Source organism: Paramormyrops kingsleyae, chromosome 8, assembly GCF_048594095.1.
Source record: "Paramormyrops kingsleyae isolate MSU_618 chromosome 8, PKINGS_0.4, whole genome shotgun sequence".
Classification (NCBI taxonomy): Eukaryota; Metazoa; Chordata; class Actinopteri; order Osteoglossiformes; family Mormyridae; genus Paramormyrops; species Paramormyrops kingsleyae.
Window position 1 is genome coordinate 27,116,577 of NC_132804.1, and position 16,770 is coordinate 27,133,346.

The 16,770-nt window shown below is 46.7% G+C and overlaps 1 protein-coding gene across 14 annotated transcripts in view; it reads right to left on the bottom strand.

Moving 5' to 3' along the window:
- The window catches only part of atp2b2 (ATPase plasma membrane Ca2+ transporting 2), a 130,938-nt gene that overhangs the window by 64,441 nt on the left and 49,727 nt on the right, over positions 1 to 16,770 (bottom strand). Inside the window, exon 1 of one of the 14 annotated variants that reach the window (XM_023799696.2) lies at positions 14,306 to 14,412. The exons of 12 other annotated variants lie outside the window; for them this stretch is intronic. The gene's annotated coding sequence lies outside the window, so the exon portion shown is untranslated. Of the gene's footprint in view, positions 1 to 12,143; positions 12,272 to 14,305; positions 14,413 to 16,770 lie in introns of those variants that run through there. One more of the 14 variants, XM_023799700.2, reaches the window with a different exon arrangement.

The window sequence follows — 16,770 nt, forward strand, 5'->3', positions numbered from 1 at the left end:
TCAAAGAACAAAAATGGGAAATAAACAAGATCATGAGGGAGCAAAAATAGCAGGAGCAGAGCAAGGCAAGGCAAAGGCAACAATAGGGTACAACATCAATGACCAGACTAGCAAGGACAAGAGAAACATGTACTTAAATATCGAGACTAACATTGGGCAAGAAGCATCAGGTGTGGCCCCTCAGGAACCCGTGAAGGAGGTGACAGGAGTGTCAGGCAAACATGGCAGGTAGACTGTGACAGTCCCCCCCCCCCCCCCCCCAAAGGACGATCAGGGGAGGGGACCAAGCGACAGGGAGGATCCACTGGGCACGGAACAGACAGGACACGGCAGGACCGACAGGGCATGTGGGACAGACACCACAAAGGTCCAGAGGGACAGAGCCCCGTGAACAGGACATGATGGAACACACCACACCAGGGACCACCAGACAGACAATAACCCTGGAGATGGGACAAGATACACGACACCACTAGGGGCACGGAACAAATCTAGGTAAGATTAGGGACAGCAAAGAGGACATCCAGCAAGACACACACCAGGACAAGGCAGACAGGTGGTGGAACCACAAGGATAGAAACACAGGAGAGGACCACAGGGGATACAAGCCAGGGCAAAACAAAGGCAAACTGGGGTAATGGGACAGGACCTGAGGTCCGGGAAGACCTGAAGAGCTAGGCGAATGTGGTTCCTGGGTCGTCTTGGGCCCATTCCCCAGTGAGGTGGCCGGACCGCAGGGCCTCAGGGGGCCTGCAGGGTCGGATGGTTCCAAGGGGCCAGCAGGGTGGGAGGCCGTTTGAAGGAGGCTGCAGGGCAGGAGCAGGAGGGCCCTGTGGTTCCTCTCCTCAGGGCCGCAGCAGGACAGGTGTCCAGACAGACATCATCAGGCAGACAAGGGTCTGGGCGGTTGACCCGAATAGTGTGTCCCCATCTCACTCTCCTGGAGATGGAAACTTGTCCAGTCCCACTTTTAGGCCGCAGCTGACACCGAGACTTTGGACAGGGTTGATGTGGATGTTGGAGGCGGGGACCCAGACCGACAAAGCGGGACTTAGGGCAAGGCCCAGAGGGTCCCACTCCAAGTCCTTCAGCTGGGCATCACCAGGGTCAGCCAAACCTAGCCTGGTGGTGGCCGAGGAGTCAGGCGCTGGCCTGGGGGCAGCCAGGGAGTCAGACATTGGCCTGGATGATGACAGGAGACAAGGCGGGTGCTGATGGGGCATCAGGGGACAAGGGTGGATGCGATGGGATATCAGGGGATGAAGCTGGATCTGGCGAGACATCAGGGGATGAGGCTGGAGTCAGCAGGACTCAGGAGACAGGGCTGGACGGAGATGCCTGGAGGCAAGCAGAGAGAGTCCGGGACATCTGGAGGTGAGAAGTGTGTAGCGTGGACACCTGGAGATGACCAGGGCACAGCCAGGAGACCTGGAGGTGAGCGGGACGAAGCTGGTACACCTTTAGGCAAATAGGGAAACATGGCTGCTGCAGGGTCAGGTACGGACAAGGTGGCCCTTCTTGGTCTGGGAGCCTGGAGTGTGGGTGAAACGGTCCTCTCTGAGCTGGGAGCCAGGAGCGCAGCCCCTGAAGCCACAGCAGCAGTGAGAATGGACTCTGGGAACACAGCAGAGTCGAAGGCAGGCTCTGGAGATGCAGCAGATGTGAGGATGGGCTCTGGGGACGCAGCAGAGGCATGGACAGTCTCTGGGGATGCAGCAGAGTCGAAGGGAAGCTCTGGAGATGCAGCAGGTGCGAGGATGGGCTGTGGGGATGCAGCAGAGGCATGGATGGGCAAAATGGGCCGGATTCTAGAGGCTTGGGATGAGCAGTTGCCCCTTCTGGGCTGGGCTCTGGAGATTCGAGATGAGCGGCGGACTCCCTCGGGCAAGGCACTGGAGCAGGTTCAGCCTGCTTCTTCATTTTCCACCAGTGGGCGAATCTGAGACGAGCTGAGTGCCTTCACACAGCAGAGAGTTGGCATGCTGAGCAGCTTCACTCGGTGGAGAGGTGATGAGCTAACCGACTTCATGTGGTGGAGAGACAGCAGGCTGAGTGGTCTCACGCTTGGCTATTCCCCACACATCACCCAGCAAGTGCCGGACCCTTAGTGCCTCTTGGGGATCCACGCCTGAAGTAAGTCCCATGAGAACCCTCTCCATATTCCAGAAGAGAACCATGGCCTCAGGGATCCTTCAAACCACATGATTAGTCCTCAGCTCCAGGATGGTATCTTGGAGGGAAAAGAAGTCCTCTGCTTGAAGGTGGGGTGGCTCCCGCCGCGCTGGTAACCCCTTCGACCCCAGGAATCTGAGGCACTCGGGGAATCCGGTCGACCGGGTGCAGGGAGGCATGAAAATTGAAATGGAAATGCAGGCCGCTGGGGTTGTTCGGGAGTCCAGTCATTCTATCATGACGTGAAGGACGAAGGACTTGAGGGTAGGCATTGTGGTGAAACAAAAGGGATTTTATAAAACTCACAGAACAAAAATGGGAATCAAAAACAGGAAGAGCAGAGCAAGGCAAGGCACAGGTAACACAAGGATACAACGTCAATGACCAGACTAGCGAAGACAAGACAAACAGGTACTTAAATACAGAGACTAACTTGGGGCAACAAGCATCAGGGCTGGTCCATCAGGACCACGTGAGGGAGGAGACAGGAGGGTCAGGCAGACGTGGCAGGCAGGATGTCACAATATACAGGCCAAAGATTAAAAATACGTACACATTTACTACTACTATACCAGGGTCATTTTAAAGTTTCAAAGGTTTTTGTTGTTGTGTACAGAACAAAAAAAATGCTTGGCTTTTCTGAAAAATTAGCGCACAAAATTAAAAGACAGTAAAAGATAAGCAGTTAATAATTACAATAATTGTCATGATTGTAAATCATTTTTATGCAATACCTACAAATAAAAATTAAAATATTCCTGGTTCACCTGTTAGCCAAAAGGTACAAGAGGAACCTCACAGTCAATTTAACAATCAACATAAATTACCCTAGAAACCGAAGAATCAGTCCTCCTCCAGTAACAGTTAACTTGCCTACCGCATTACAGCTTTACCTTTAATGCCACTACAACACTTGCTTATGCTATTTACTGAGGAAATGGAAACTCAATGAGCGGATGCTCTGTTAATTCATGTGTCCGCTCTTTCGTGCTGGGTATGTAAAGTGATAGGGGCACGGGCCCCAGTAAAGGAAAACACGCACCATCCTCATCATCTGAGCCGCCAGAAAGGCCCCTTTGCGTACTATACAAAGGCCAATAAATATTTCATTTTTAAATATGTTTTTAAATGTCAGTGAAACTCAGAAGATGCTCCAGAAGAACTGCATTGCAGAGTTTTCTATGTTTAAATATTTAAAACAGAAAAATTTAACTTGAGGAGTTCAAATAAGTAAATCGACGTCAATAGCATCAGAGTGGACAGAAAACCACACCAGCTTCCCAACATTTGAGGAATGGCAAATATATTACTCTCTACACAAAACAAATATTAATGTAGTAAATCTAAGGAGCTAAAAATATTACTTTATTCAGAACAGCCCATAACTACAATGTACATATATTTATGTCTGCATCATTAAAAAAGTATGGAAAGCTAGCTAATTATAGCTGCATAATTGATTGATATCTTAGAGCTTTAAGTTTGTTATTTAATTGTGCCAAGAACATTTGCCAAGAGTGTTAAGTATCATTCTGAGCCAATAAAAACATTTGCTTCTGAAATTCATGATGGGGGAACCAGGAAATTTCAATATAAAGGTCATTTCCATTGAGGTTCAAAATGAAAGAGACACAAGACTGCATTGGGGTTTACACTGAAAATGGCTTTTATTAATTCGCAGAGTTAACATACTGATGGACAGTACAGAACTGCAGTTCTTGGCAGGAAGAGCAGGTGACTCACAGGTGAAGTCTATTGCATCATCATTTATAGGCTGCAACTCTAGTGACCGGCCTTGTTCCCCACGGAGACGCCAACACGTTCCATTCCTGTTTTCATCGTGGATGAAAGCGGGAAACAACAAAACACGCCTTGGCACCTGTTTCTCTTGATGTCAACATGGCATCCGACAAGAGACAAGTTCCAGGTAACTCTGGCAATAATACAAGGAAGCACGGTAGTCAGTCCATGTTCTTCAACCTCACAGTGTAAGGGCTTCAGGACAGGCCTGGGTGATCATTTTCTGTGGAGGGCCAAACCCTAGCTTCACCATGTCAGCAGGGGCCATTTTAATGATTATTTTCATGTCCCATGAATGCTATAATAATAGCCATTAATTAAGGTTAATTTTTCTCATATTTGAGAATACAAAAATTACTAGAACCAGTGCATTTTCATATGTAACTTAACTAATTCACTTATTATCAGCTCAAAGAAACATTTGAGAGCAAAAATCTGTTCATAGATTAAAGCTTTACAATTTTTTTTTCTGTTTTTATTATATTCTTATTTTCTTTTATTATATTCTATTTTATAGATCCATATCTGGCTCAAGGACTGGCTTTGGTTAGATAATCATGTTAACATTATAAACAAAACTAGTATATATATGAATTCATGAGAGTAATTTCTTAATGATCAAATAGAATACTATCACTATCGGCCTTCTAGTTGGTATTGACTACTGGCCACCATATAGACACCGTTTCTCTAGAATGTTCTGTCCTCTGTCTGGTTCTTCAGGCTTCCAACAGCCTCTCCATTGATGCTATGATGGGCCCCATCCTTCTTATTTCTGGTTGTATGCTTCTTTCATCATCAGCTTCTCTAGGAATTATGGACTTTCCCAGTGAACTGGATCTTCTCATAATATGTCCAAATTAAGGCTTCAATCCGGTCATCTGTGCGTCTAGAAAAAGTCCAGCCTTGATCTGATCAAAAACTCATGGTTTTCTTAAAGGTCTTCAAAGGCGTCAGTACTCCTCTTGTCCTGCCTATCCATTGCCCTCCTTTCATATCCGTAAAGAGTCACAGGAAATGAACAGTTCTGATCTTTTTCTAGTATATCAGTATTTCTTGAGATTTTTTCCCCTCAGTCCTTCATTGTGGCTGTGCCAAATGCCAGTCTTGTATGACTGCAGAATCTTTTCTTCTTCGTGCCTGTATACATATTAGGTCAGATAAATTTTTTATGCTGCCCAAACAATTAAAGGTCAAATTACAAATTACGATACGGTACGATACTATACGGTGTGATGTTAAATAAGTCTGACACACTGGCGGCATCCATAATCAGCTGTTACGCTCATTGTAATGGGCGTTGTATTACCGTGTGTAATCAGCAGGATGTAAGTTATGATCGTTTTACTTGTGTTTGCTGGCCTTGCTTACAGAAAAGGATGTTCCTTTCCAGACAGACCATTTAATAATAAACGCTTATCGTGTGTTACAGGACGTACAATAGGATCAAAGACAGATAAAGAGGTGACTGCATTTTACATAAAGCTGCCTGGAACGGTGGTTGTCAAAAAAGTGTGTTTTACGTATCCTGGGCTGGCTGTATGTTCGAGACACAACTACTACATACTGGGAAGAGTTACACAGCTCACACCCAGACCCCTGGACTGTATGTCTTCAGTCCTTCCCCGCACTGGAGGGGTGGGGGTGCTGCCGCAGAAACCTTACGTAAGAAGAACTTCTCCTGCCCTTAGCAACAAGCTGAATTTCTGAACTATAGCTTTTTTTTTTAATTCAGATTTCGCACAGTGCACAAAACTGGCTGTGATGGACTGAACTCCCTGGCTTTGCCACAACCCAGTTCCGGATGAGAAGTTACGGAAAATGAGTGTGTGGATGGACCTGCTCTTCTGCACCTTTCGAAGTCATGTTATGTCATGTTAATGAAATCAGCTAATCGAGGGCTCTGTGCTATATTATACATATTGGCATTTGTCAAGTAATCTGTGTACCTTTTAGATTCAAGCCAAGAGTATGATGTGATGGTAATGCCATGGTATGGAAATATCTTTCAGTAAACATTTATACACTGAACCTGAACCTTCCTCTCTCTGCCGGTTTTTACTTCAAATTCAATTCCCGGGTGCTCTCCCAAGTAAGGAACCATATGGATCATAAATCACATTGCCTGGTGCTCCAGATGCTGATCAGGACGGAATTAAAATGCATCCCAGAATCCCACGTGGCTCTGTGAATCAGAGCTGGCCACCATTTGTTCAGAAAAAGTGGCATTCCAGCCTCAGAAAGGAAACAGAATTTACCGCAATAACACATACTGAACTAAATCAGACCCAGTCCCCAAACAAGACCCCCACCCCCCAAATGAAGACTTAGCACTCGGTTAAACACTTAAATATCGTCAATTATCAATATACTGTGTTAACCGACATAGGTACTATCTTTGTGACTCTGCATTTGTCAGCTTAAATACAGACGCTCCTCTAATTACAAACTTTAAATTCACAAACTTTCAGGCATACGAACGAAGAGGACTGTAAGTCCAAATTGTGTTTGTTGGGCTCCCGTTTCCTGTCCGCAACGTCATTTTTTTCTTTCTGCGCAGCAATTCCGCATAGGATGACTTCTGGCCGCTACTCCCACCGATACTCCCAGCATCCCAGTTCTTTATACTTGCGTATTCCCTTAAAATGATGTTGAATAATGACTTACGAACATTTCAAGTTACGAACGGCCGTTTGGAACGTAACTCATTCGTAAGTAGAGGAGCGTCTGTATATCACATTTCTGCCAATCCACCTATGTTCTGTTCTCCTGGTATAGTATACTGGTTATCTGAGGTTTCATGGGTTTATAGTAAATCCAGCTAAAACATGAGATTCTGTTGAATCATGTAAATGTAATGTCAACAATGACCTACAGCCCAAGTTAAAAAGATCATCTGCTGACATGACCTGTAGGACACCAACCTACTGAGGAAGGAAGTTTCACAGGAATGTGAAAGCTTGAGTGCTGAACTTGCTCTCAAAGCAGTAATAAGACAAGATCATCACTCTTCTTAATTGGTTCATTCAAAACTGACATTGCAAATTGGCCACTGATTTCAATGTTATTTAATATTAACCATTTAGTCTATGTGTGTTGTAATTAATATTTCACTGCCAGCCATTGATTTGGAAATAATGCATTAAGTTCATTTAAACACTTCACTTACAGGCAATTATGAGGTATTGTAAGAAAGAACACTGATGTTAGGCAGAATATTTTTATTTTAACTCACATTGTCCCTTCAAAGTGTCCATCAACAACAAAAATGTATTAATTACAGCATTCTGGAGCTTTTGAGTTAGAAAATTAGGCCTATCGAGTCTACTACACTGATGCAACTTTAATATTAGAGCTATAAATATTAATCAAGACACATGATACACATAAACATTGGTGTAAAGGATCTCTCTGGTTTCTGTACACAATAACACAACAACAGGAGAAAATGTGTAAGGCAAGCAAAAAGCAGTTTGTTTACAGTGTTTACAAAGCCTTTGTGGAAGTTTGTACTAGTTGTGGGTTTGAATCCCATAGCAGGTAGAGCAATCAAATCACCTCTAGGCCCAAGGCTCTTAACCCCCAGCTCCAGGGGGGCTGCACGCTGGTTGACCCTCTACAGTGACCCCCCACGCTTGCTCTCACCTGTATGTGTGTCTCATTCTCCCCAGGGATAAATAAGGAACCTCCAGTCATGCTATTCTGAGGGATCAGTCTAGCCAACTACCTGCCAAGAACCCAGAACCCGCCAGCTTCCAGTTCAGCCGCTAACAGCGCCAGCTGAGGCAGAGGCTGCCGTGCCCGTTCTGCGGAACCACGTGCGGGGAAAACGGTCGTAACTCATCCCTCTGGTGGCGCACAGTCCTTGTCTCGGCCGAAAAGGTCAGGAGAGGGGGAGGATGGGGGAGGTGAGAGATGGAGCAAGAGAGAGACGTTGACGCTCACTGAGGTTTATCAGCCGAGGTGTCAGAGCACCACCGAGCGCGGCAGGGAGACGCGGCACCGCGGTATTTGGCATCACGGCTGTGAGTTGCTTTTCTTTTTTTTCTTTTTTCTTTTTTTTTTAACTCACAGCACAGATATAAACGATGCAGGAAAGGTCGTCCAAAGATAGCAGGGAGCAAAGGCAGCCAACCACCCCCCCAACCCTGAACACCACAGCGTTCCCCAACCAACTCCCTCGCCAGGGATCGCACATACAGTTGTCGCGGAAAGTATAAATAGTTTATTTTAGTAACCTATGATTTAAATAGCTTCCTGGAGTAATCTGCTGACGTCAGGGAAATACCGTGGACGTGGCAAAGGTGTGCGTTTTTTTCATGTTTGAAAGCATGGCTACTCAAGGATTTGATATTCTTCAGGTATGCCTTCTGCGATCTCATTCAGAGTGCCCTAACTCAAAGTGCATACATATATACATTTTAATTTATTTAGGCAATGCAACAAATGCTTTTGCGACAGCAGGATTAGCCAGTCCTTGGTGGTTACAGGTCTTGCTGAAGGGGCTAATAATGAAATCACTCTGCGTGGGATTTGAACTAGTGACCTTCCGATCACTTTGTCCTAACCTGCTGAGCCACACACCACCCTAAATTTACTGGCAGAAACTTTCCTCTAAAGTGACGTACAAGTGAGGAGAGCTTGGGGTTAGAGAGCAGGGCCGGCCAGCATCCAGAACCCCTGGCACAGCTGGGGCTAAGGGGCCAATGAAGATATGACTGCTCAAGCACCCATACAAGTCAAACCTATAAGACCTTATGGATGTAGACAGAGATCTGTAATCTACCGAGCTATAGAAGCCGATGACAGTAAGCGTCTGGCTCTGAAATGCAGCAGGGATTTCAATGATGGAGCCCCGCATGCCCAAAGGAGGAGCCCCGTAGGAGGTTATAGACACAGAGTAAGATCAAAAGAACTCATCTTTAGCCGTTTGGTGAAGCTGGTGACAGTGTGGGGGACAAGAATGCCAAGCAGTGTCATTTCCTCCCGATTGAAACTGACAAGCAGACGGCCCGCTCCGAATCCACACGAGGGGGGGGGATTGATTTTTGAATCGATGGGACCTGAGGGCTATGACAATTCCCAGGGACGTTTCGGCGCACGTGTTTGGCACGAGGCAACCGCGACATGCATCGTGCCAGAAAGGCCGCTCCACTCCCCGCTGCAGCCGTCACGTCGCCTGTTCGTTTCAAACAACAGATTTGCGAATGAAAAACATCGTATAAGGTACATAAATACAGACGCTGTCAGCCGTTCGGCACGTAATGATATCAAAACGGGGGGTGTTTTCATTTCGCTCTGAGACGCAGAGGCTGTCACACATATCAAAAATGATCGATCTGTCTCAAGTAATAACTTTTCCAGCCTTTGATTAGTTATGCTGTTAGCGACACAGCTAGTTTTACTTTGTTGTTTTTTTCCAGGGGGTTAAAAGAACAGAAAAGCAAGATGGCCAGAGGGAATGTGAAAATAAAGGGGCACAGTAGGAAACTGTTGAATAATATATTGAACCAGACTGGGAAGCCCCCCCCCCCCCCAGCACAAAGCTGCAGCTTAATTACGGAACCACCAGTAAACAGCTGTGTGCTTCCCTGCTGAATGGAGAGAAACAGGTGTGTATTATTTTAGGAGTCATATTATTATGCTGATATTTTGCCGATGTTTTACATAAGGGTAATATTTCTGGTTCTTAACCATGTTCCCAGGTGGGCTTTTCGAACCTGAGTTCTTTGGTGCAACAGCGGTATGTCTAGGTTGGTCTCTGACATCACAATTATACCTTACAACCGTGCGATTCTCCGCCCCCATTACAAGACAATCCCTACGTGCACTTTACGTGATTTAAGCTGTTAACAAAAAACACAAAAGACACACAAACAAACAGGGGCGTGAGGTTACAGGCGGAAAAAAGGAACAAGGGCACTTCCTTGTTCCAGATGGTCGTATAAAAATCATCAGGGAGCTACTGCTCTAATTAAATTCAGCGCACAGTCAGAGCAGGGAGGACAGAAAGTACTGCAGATAAATCACATGTGACGTCTTGGCTCCGCCCTGTGGGAGGGGCAGAAGGGCGGAGCCATATGCTACAGTAGAGTAAGAACAGAAGCTGCTTAATTATTATGGACTCAGATCTGCTGGCGGACACGTATTATCTCGGGAGAATACACCCGCTCATCCCAAAAGGAAAAAGGACGGAAATCAAAAGCAGAAGTTTGATTCTGAGAAACTGGGACAGACCAGAAGTGTATGTTATCAGCCGGCTGGTGGGGGGCTGTTTTCACCGCGGCCGCATCACTACCATTCAGCGTGTCATCAGGTGTGACTTATAGGTGTTAAACAGCCGTGCGAGAAACGAAAGCGCAACGTGGCTGTCCTTCGGAACATATAACATGCTAATCACCCCTCAGCATGGGTTCGACCGTTTATATGGGTGGTGCAGCATGCGATCAAGCTGTCCTGTAGAAGAAGTTCAAAGCAAATGGTTGCTGCTCTTTTCGCCACCTCCTGACGGCACTTTTCTCGGAAAAGTGTGTGTGGGTGGGGGGATGCTGTTTTTAACTGTCCAGATCTTCAGCCACAGGCCCCCCTCCCCCCAATTCATGTACAAAGATGACTACTCGACTCAATTTATAGCACCTGTCTCTGATGTAGATTTAGTGAATAAATGCAAACACATTTTCCCTATAAATAAACAAACAGGCAAAAGCCAAATATTAATATAACATCAGTGCTTTCTACATGAGTATTTACATACTGCCACACATTTCAGGGTACAACAGCTATATCTCATCAGGATTTTTCTGCCTGCTGCACAGTAACTCACTTAAGACGTACCTTTTATGCCATAACTGTCCAAAGTAAACTCCCGGAATTATTTTATAGTAGACATTAAAAGGCGCCTTTCCGATTACATTTTTTTGGGGGGGAGAGGGGTCCAGCAAGTTGACAGCGCAAAAACTGTGAAAACTTTTGAAATTAAATCATTTCGAATGGCGTCTCTAATTAGATGATGTATCGGTACATTTATTAATAGTTATCTAAGTCTGTTGGGGGGTGGATTTGTAAAGCTAATGAACAGATAAAGCCTGGCAGAATTGTGTCAGGAGCACATTAATTCGGTCTCTAACGGACTTTAGTAAAAGACAAAACCGTTTCCTTTCATGGGAATCCCCCCTTTCTCTCTCGTTTAGCACGTCATTTGATTTTCTAATTCAGATTACCGCATTTCTCCTCGGCGGGTAATCGGACCGGATTAGCTGTGCAGGATGAATGGATGCGGCGCTCGGACATGGTGTAAAGGCGTGGGGGGACGCGGAGGCGGCGGGAAACGTGCCTCTTTTTTCCCCATGCATAAGACGTCCGCTTGATTGAGTTACGAGCAAATGTGCTGCAATGGCTAAATCCGCACCCACACGTCGGGGATTGGCTCGGGAGGAGTGACTGTGAGGTGCGGGGGCTCGGCGGGTGTGCTACGCGGTGCCGGACTGCTGGAGACGCCGGGTAGTGTGCTGATGCAGGCTGATAAAAGCGTCGGAAATCAAATAATGCGGAGCAATAGCCCGAAATACTAGCTCAGTGAAAAGGCGCGCTAACGTACCTTTACATTTCGCTTCCTAGTTATAAAGTATAATTTCTTTAATCCATTCATATATTTTTCACGTTTCACTGTAGCGTTTGAAAGTAGTCTGAGTTTTAAACCGCTGCTCGATCCCCCAGCCCTTTTATTTAAATGGTCATATTCGGCATTTGCGCATCAATCCGGCTGCACATGGAGAAGAATGACGACTTTGAAAGACGTACACCGTACGTGAGTGATGCTTCATACCCGCGGAAAAACGCGAACCCTGCCGTCCGTAATTGTTTCTCAGCACTTAGGAAATCTCTAGCACCGCAGTAAATATCACTGTACCTTGAACCATTACTGCTGCTGGGTCTGAAAGTTAGTTCTCATTATACAGAAAACACACACGTATATGCATCAATCAGGTAAATGCAGATATTTCTTCCAAGATGTGCATCATCATGTCATAGACCAGTGTTATGAAAAACACGTTTAAGCAAAAACATTACAGGGTCACTGAGATGACTGAAAGCAACATTCGTTTAAATATGTTACTGCAGACCTGACATAAAATTCCCCCCCCCCCCGGGATCAATAGCGTATATCTTACCTTATAAGCCCGCCTAGTGCACACTGCACTGTAAATACCCATAAATTACAGTCCTCTCCACCCCCAAAACTGCCTGTCATATACATTTGCTTGGCCCACCTTGACACCCCCCTCACCCTGGTTTGCTGTCTGGCTGAACAAGGGGTGTTTCCTGTATTTGTAACTGAATTTATTCATTTGTACTGAAAAGACAACCCCCTTTTCTCAGTTCCTCCCTCATAGATGAGGGGGGAGGGGGGGGGGGACACACGCTGACGCAGTAACAGCGGCAGATGGGTCACCATTAACTAACTGTGTCATTTAACAGGCACTTCCACACAGCACCCATTCAACCAGCACCATTAGCAATTAGTGCTCTGCTCCATACTCCAAGGACTTGAACCAACAACCTTTACCGCCGCAAGCCCAGTCTGCAGCCACCTTCTACCCAGGCACCAGTGAATTAACTAAATCCTTCCCATTTAGAAATTCATGAACATGCTAAAGCGCTGTCCATGGGGACAAAAAAAATAATGTCCCATTGTTTCTGCTTCAGTGGCATAACAATGGTCATTGTTCTAGCTCTTCGCAGCTGCCAGTTCCAATCTCATTTTACGTCAGCGTCCCCTGTCAAGACGCCGCGATGCACGGTTCTTTATGGTGCCTAAACATTTCCTAGGCTGCAGCATTTGGTATCACAGTATTTCACTTTCCTTTCTGTTTATCCCTTTTGTTTAATTTCTCCTTGCCCGCTGGCTCATAGTGAGGCTCGCCTAAGGTGCTGCAGCGATGCCCTAATTTGCCTAATGAAGGAGGGTGGGGGTCTCTCACAGCAAAGCATCACTTGTTACATAAAAAAGGAGATCACACACAGGAGATTTTAAACAGCACTTGGAAGCCACTCCGATTCCATTGCAGTCGATTCACAATCTCTGAGGCAGGTGATGTTTAGGAATATGCACCCTGAAAGTAAATGAGGTAATGCCCCATCTGCAAGCCGCATGTAGGCACCGGGGATCCTGACCACACGCTGTGCACGTCAAGAGTCAGTCAACCGACCACAGACCTTACTGTTCTGCCGGCTACCCCCAAAAGATCGCACTCTGACTGACACTAAAATGAGTCCTTTTAGCCTGTCAGCATCTGGATTCTGCCGTAATACAAGAAGTTACCTAAGAGGAAACATGCACTGGATGCTTGGAGCATCGTACAACAGGACGGTTAAACGGACTTCGCTTGAAGATGTTGTACCTACAGTAGTCATTTCAGAAAATGCCCATAAACAACTTCCTGAAGTGCAGCAGGTCCCAGTCCAGGACCGATTACTCTGTATATATCTGCTCTCCTTGCCCTCGAGCACCATTTAGTGCATCCTACCCTGTGAACTAGCGGCACTGTACACTGGAGATGCATACAGTCACCAACTGTCGGAACGCAGCTCTGACAGCGATCTGCATTCTTACCATGCATCCCTCTAGTGTCCCCCAACAGCTGTCTTGACGCAGTGAAGCTACTGAACTGGAGGTCATAGCCATTCCTGTGGGAAAACCGTCGATTTCCTTCGACACCAAAGAAAGAAAGGATAAATAAAGTGGGCAGAATCCAAAAAGGGAGGAAATTAATTCAGCAGTGCATCCCTAAATATCAGCCAAGCTCAACAGGGAGCCGCTGTCACTTGGAGGACCTCTTCCCCCGTGCCGCTTTTGTAAACAAATTGCCTCTTTCACACAGCATGTTCAAGGAGGACAGGACAGACAAAATGCCTTTTTAAAGGCTTTCACCTTAATCCCATCCTGTGCATGATGAAAGAAGTGGGTTGACGCTGGTCTCCTTGGCTGCTGTACAGGCAGAGGACATGACGAGGGGGAAGAGATGAAGACCCTCAGGCAGTCTGTGCCTGGGGGGCTAATTTTCAGAATAGGAGGGAGAGGTGACACGAGCCGGCGAGCTAACGCGTCTCCATTCCACGCGCGGTGCCCACTCAGCCCCCGCTCAGTCACAGACACGGCAACAGCCCATCCAGCCCACAGTCTACCAGCCTGCCTCTCTCCTACTGCTACTGCTCAATCAAAAAAGAAAAAAAAAACCATGAAGGTAACGGTAACGAAGAAGCCATTAGGAACAGATATGGGGAGGCAGGTTTGCTTTCTGTCTGGTTGCGCGTCAGAAGCATTGTTACTTACTCTGCAGTGGTATCGCAAATCCAAAACGATTTCAATTACGGCGCGGAGTAATCGGCGGTCGGCATCTGTAAGGGCTCGATAAGCTGAGGCTCGGCACAGGAGGTGCTGTGCAGCCTGTACCATGTCAGCGAGCACGCAGGGGGTGCAGCTTTCTGTAGCAGGGGGGAGTCGGACAGGCGGGTGGGTGAGTGGGGGGGGGGGGGTGAAGTTTGTAGGTAGCCCTGCAGAATTAAGAACTGAGAAGTGCTGCCAAATGGTAGATGGGATGGTGCACAGTGGGAATCTGCAGCATGAGGGGATGGGAGATGTGTGGTGGCGGGGGGGCAGCAAAAAAAAAGATATTTCATGGGGTCGGAGTTGTGTGCCAATCAGAAAACACCACTACTCCACCAGGTGTGCACCTGGACATGTTGCAGTTCACCCACAGTCCAGACTGTGCATTAGCTTTATCCCCTCTCAGCGAGGGTGGGATCTACCATCACCGCCAATGTATTAATTTCCGTACTAGGACACAGTCCAACAGCTGCTACCGGGCTGAAATCGCATCCCAAAGTTGCCATTCTGAGGTCCTCGTCTTTAACCCCGTTCTCGAAGACCACCTGGGTCCAAACCTCCCTTCCAGAAAGAGGCTGCATGCGCACAGGTGCGGTCACCTGTGCCAGGAAGGCTTGGCTTGGTTTGGTCCGCCCAGCTGCGGCGTGCCACTGCGGGACAGGGGAGAGACCAAGCGGAGGCGGTGATGGGAGGCTGAGGCTGGGCCTGAATATCAATGCAGAGCCCGCCTCAGCGACTCAGGGCTGCACTGCACCAAAATGAGGAGGAGCAGGGCTGCAAGGACCTCCAGCGGGACACCAGACCCCCCTCAGCATACGGCTGGTTTACATAAGATGCCAGCAAGCCTGCTGTAGCATCTGTATTAATGACTGTGTCAGTTTTGACTCTTATTTTCTGTCCATATTGTTCAAGTCTAGAGGACAGTAATGGCAGAACTTTTACAGTATTTACAGGTTGTAAAAAGGAAAACTGCAGAGCTTTCCCCATAGGCAGCATATAATGGACTAACTGCCGCAGCAGCATCCAGCCCCAAAGGCTGCCCAGGGCAGGCTTCCGCAGCCCCCTGCCCCCAGAAGTTTAAACACGGGGGGGGTCACCTGGGTGCAAATGTCATTGGCACCACTGTGGCAGGTACTGACCCCAGCCCGTTCCTCAAAGGAGAATGACACCGGGAGTAAGATCAAAGAGGAGCTCCTGTAGATCTGCTACCCAGCCTAAAAAACACTGAAGTGGTGTCAGGGTGGGGGTTGGTCTCTTTTAATTTCCTTCTGTCCTTTCAGCAGAAATATCCGGTGAAATAGCTTTACCTTGAGCATGACAGCGACACCCTTCTGGAGTCACATGACTTTGTAGCTGCTTCGAAAAACACTAACCCATCTTCGCCCAGGTCTGACCCACTGGGAATACCAGCAGCACAGTTCTTTAAAACCACTACACCAGACCAGGCTTCATGCTTGCTGGTCCAACAGCCTTTAACAAGCGACAGCCCCTACTGCTTAATGGTCCAAGTCCTCTGCTGAGACTTACACCGTGCATCTTAATTAAAAGATATTCTTCATGTGATCCATTTAGTACATTACTGTAGTCCCGAGACAAAGCTCTTACTAGTGAAAAGAATGTGTGCTGGCAGTCGATAAATGTGTGACAATATCCATCTGAATTTATTAAGGAACCACTTGTACTTGCAATAGGCAATAAACAAATGAGACATAATATATGCATACTAGTTTGTGCCAAATCATCAGTTCAGTAGTCATTAGCTTTTTAACTAAGTGTGAGACATCATTGCGGTAATATAAACAGACCAGTTAAAGGGGCCCTCTGATAATTAGAGTTTCGTACAGTGCTTCTTCCAATCTAAAATAATGGTTCTTTAAATTATCTTATTTCAAAAGTGAAATGAAGTACCCTGGTTCACTGAACTTTCTCTCCCCTGCCTACAGCACCCTCTGCTGCATTCGGTAAATCAGAACAGCGGAGATTAAACCAGCAGCAGCTAATAAATAGACTTTGGGCCTGTTTTGACGTTGGGAGGAGATAGATCGATATACCGGCAAAAGAAGTTAAACGATTGATTCCAGAAAAAAAAAAATAGGAAGGCAAAAGGCAGAAGTAAAAAGAAGACAAAACTATCAGGAGGCTGAAGCCTTATTGATACAAAATCGATCTATGGTAACATAAATAAATGGGCATTCCCTTTTTCGGATAGTCATCACCTGCAACGAAACTCGGGGGCACGGTGATCAGAGCTCCCTAAATGAAAACTCACAATGGCTGTGGAAAGACCTCTTCCTCTGCAGGTCGGCCACATTTCAAGGATTCCAATCTGAGTGATGGACTGTACCATTTCCCCACCTCAAGGACGGCTGTAAAGAGCTGCCTTGATGTATTTCCACGCCTCAGCTCCTCTG